Here is a 3947-nt window from a genome sequence, read left to right as displayed (position 1 = left end):
AGGCCTCTGGGGTGGAACTCACCTGGATACCTCCTCCCTGAAAACTAGTTTTCATTGTATCAAAAGGCTCTATGCAAGCTGCCAAGCTGAGAAGCAACCAACAGTCCTACCCAGCTATGATGCCTATGTATGAACCACAACAATGACCATAATCTTAAAAAGTGTGTTAGTGGCATGCATATGCTGGTGGCACCCAACAGCTCTGTAATTGGATTTAAGACCCACTCAGCATGTCCGGTTTTCAAAACCCATCCTACTATCTGGGGCTATAGAAGTCACGGATCTAAATGAGATCCTACAACTGCCACATAACTGAACCAACATAATTCCTAACTACATTCTCAATATTTGCCCTTATACCAACAGAGGCAATTGTAGTCCTCAACTCTCGTCAAGGAAACTTCTCTTTAGAACAAATGGAGATCATTACAGAAACCTATGACCAATCAATATTCAATGTTTTGGAGTCCATCCCACTAGCTACATCTACAAGACAACACTCTACATAAGGATCAGGGATCATTGCAGAAGAGGGAGTGGAAAGATCGCAATAGCCAGGGGAAAAAAGGAGTTTGCTCTGAGGTTGTGTCTCTTAGGAACGTCAGAAGCTACATTCTAAAAGACTCAGCAACAACAATGCCTAAATATGAGTTAACAAGGATGGCACCAATAGACAGGGTCACATGGTTGGAGGTCAGGAAACCTCATGAGGCCTCAACCCTATACAAAGAACTGCAGACAACTAGGGAATACTGAGCAGAAGAAATAATCTTCACTGTGAAGATTATCAGTTGGTTATCTAAGGTCAAATGGTCAGCCCTGAGATAAATCCTGAAAACCTACACAAACAAATAACATTAAAGAAACAGGGCAGGTTGTATATATTTAGAAATGTGTGTTGTGTGGGGGGAAGGTAGGTGGGGAGGCTTGGATGTTACATAATTGTAACAAAATTATTATCTCAAGTGCAACTAAGTGTCCCTAGTTTGTGACGAGTTGACAAAAAACTAGAGAGCACAGCTAAAACAGTTTGATTCCTTATTACGTATGACATCATTGTATCTAGGTCACTGGAAAAACTCTACAATATGTCTCTTTTTTATTTTTTCCAGTATCTTTTAAAAATAATCCTGTATTTATTGCACATTTTTCAGTCAATCTGCCTTATATGACTTCCCAGACATACACTGCATTTTCTCACCTCTACGGTAAAATGGATTTTCTAACCCATACCTATCCCACTGAAGGGCTTTGATCATTAAAGTTTTGAATATATTTATTGAATAAAATTGCAGTTTGGTAACCATTTTTATCACGGGACCAAAACCCTATTGAGATCGTAGCCTCCCTAAGTTACTCTTTTTAAACTATTACCATATTTTACACAAATACTTGACCTGTATATCTTTTTCAATTCAATTGCTAACCTCTGCCTCCCAAAAGTGGGATTTTGATGACAATAAGTACTTATTAAGTGTTGCTTGAAATAAATTAAGGTAACATAATGCATTCTCAATAAAAAATAATAATAATAATGAGAGTATGGCCTACTTTTTCAGACTAGTGAACTTAAGAAAAATCACGACAGTACATTTCTCCAATAATAAAAGTATCTGACACCATCAATACAAGGTCAGAGACACAGGCCAGCCTGGCGCAGTAAAGACTTTCACAGCATCCTCAGCACCATCTCTCCATACACCCAGGAACAGTTTCTGTCCAAGTCACAGATGGCAGAAGAGAGAAAATGGAAGAACAGCTGGTTGTTCCATGGAGGTACCTTGGGCTCTCTCAAAAGCTCAGTTCAAACTGTCCCCGTAGCCAAAACAAAGCAGAGAGAGAAGGAGAACTAGCGAACGATAAAGCCCTTTATTCCACTTGAAGAGCCTGAATAATAGCCTCAACCCTCTCTTTAGCTTTAACTTAGGTGCCCTGGTGCGTACAATTGCAGAGCGTGGGCTCTCAATAATAGTGAGAAAGGCATCTTCACAGAAAGCTGTCCATAGCAATCACCTCTAGTTGTCACTGAAAAGCCTGAGGGAGGAAAATAAAAGATGGAGATGGGAAGCCAAGAAAACGGGAATGGCAAACCACTGGTTATATGGAGCAGTCCGTGTTTCCTGTCTCTAAAACCATGTGCCTTCAATTGGAAACACGTTCAAAACCTTAGCAGCTCATATATAAATAAACTGCACAGTTCGCACACACAAGTAAAATAATGATATCATAAATGGAAAATAATTTTATATGGATGCAGCATCTTCACAGAAAACGGTTTCTGGACTCTTACTAGATTTGGCATTTGGGCAAAGTATTCTTCACAGTTCTAGCCTCAGTACACATCCTTCTGTAGTGCTGCTCTGGCTATATTTTCAGTCTTGAAAATGCACCTTCATATTTGAAACTGTCAACCAAACCTCCCAGCAAGCATTGGGAGTTTTACTATGTGCTGGGAAGACGATATGCTAAACACCATGAATAAAACTGTCAACAGGAGGAGATGCCACTCCCAGAATCATGGACCTTATATTTTCATAGAAGGAGCAGAAAGGAAGTTGAATGGATGCCTAGATAAGCATAAAAATAAAGCATTATAGTAGATGTGAAATAGCCTAAGGAATATCTAGTAAAATGATGTGATAAAGAATGACAATCAAACAGATGGGTGCTGTAACTGAGGTCATCAGGGAAGAGTTCTCTAAAAAGTGGACATTTCAGTCATAACGTGACCTGAATGAAACAAGTAATAAAAAGGAAGGAAAGAACCTAGAGAGAAAGGGTTTGGGTAAAAATATAAGATCAGGGCATCCCAGTAATGACCCAGCATTATAATAGTTTTTGGTCGAAAGTGTTCTCTCATACAGAGGGCCTAAAATGGAAGGAGCTGTCACCATCAGCCAAGTTAAAAGTGTTAAGATGACAGCTGGATTAGGCAGACGTCCCATACCAGAGGATACTTAAAAACCTGGATAAAGGATTGAGTCTGGTTCTATGTTCAATATAAGAAAGAGGCTGGTACTGATAACTTTACATATAAGGATAAAGTGATACGTTTTGCATTTTAAAAGATAAGTACAGGGCCGAAGAGAAAATGTCCATCAACACTCGTCGGTTCCTTGCTGCTGGTGACAGTGGTCTGCCGGGGTTGATGAAAGATTCCAAGATGGCCTGGCTTAAACTTGCTCTCAAGAGCACTGATTGGGTAGCTTTTGGGGAGATCATACTTGGAAACCAAAAGACAATTGCAAACTCTCTAAAATCCTGGAATGAGACCCTCCATACCAGGTTGGCTAATCTGCCTGAGATTAATCAACCACCAGTGATTGACTGGACTTACTACAAGGCCATTGTGGCCAAGACTCGCTTGGTGGGTGATTTTGAAAAGAAGTATAAAGACCTGACTGTTCCTGTGCCTGAGGATAAATACACAGCCCTGATGAACAATGAAGAAAAGGAGGATGGGAAAAGCTGTGCTGAGTGCATGTCAAGATACGAGGAATAAGAGAAGCAGGTGGAAAAGGTGAAGAACATGATTTCCTTTGACCAGATGACCATTGATGACTTGAAGTCTTTCCAGAAACCAAGGAGTACCTGTACTGGCCCCACCAGCCCATGGAGAACCTGTGAATCAGACCAGGAGGGAACCCCAGCCTACATTGAAATAAAACATTTCCATAGTGGGAAAAAAAAAAGATAAGGAGAGCTTTCTTGAAGATAGTAGGCACAATAGAGCAAGAAAAAAGCTGGGAAGGGAAGGAGGCAGATGGGAAGTAAACAGGTAGAGGGAGGGGCACAGGAAGGGAGGGAAGGAAGGCAGCAGCAAGAAAAGAGCAAGGATGGATATGGAAAAAGAGAACAAGCATGAGCTGGAGTCATTGCTCAGGTGAGAGCTCCTGATGGCTTGAATCTGGATGGAAATAGTGTTCTAGGCTATTCTGCTCTGTAAA

General features: G+C 40.7%; 1 pseudogene; it reads left to right on the top strand.

Moving 5' to 3' along the window:
* The first annotated feature begins 3163 nt into the window (after positions 1 to 3163).
* LOC129689853 (ATP synthase subunit d, mitochondrial-like) lies at positions 3164 to 3627 on the top strand (annotated as a pseudogene).
* Positions 3628 to 3947: the final 320 nt, after the last annotated feature.

This window comes from Psammomys obesus, unplaced genomic scaffold (genome assembly GCF_907164565.1).
Source record: "Psammomys obesus unplaced genomic scaffold, mPsaObe1.curated_primary_1811, whole genome shotgun sequence".
NCBI classification, from domain to species: Eukaryota; Metazoa; Chordata; class Mammalia; order Rodentia; family Muridae; genus Psammomys; species Psammomys obesus.
This window is presented reverse-complemented; position numbering and strand designations above follow the sequence as displayed.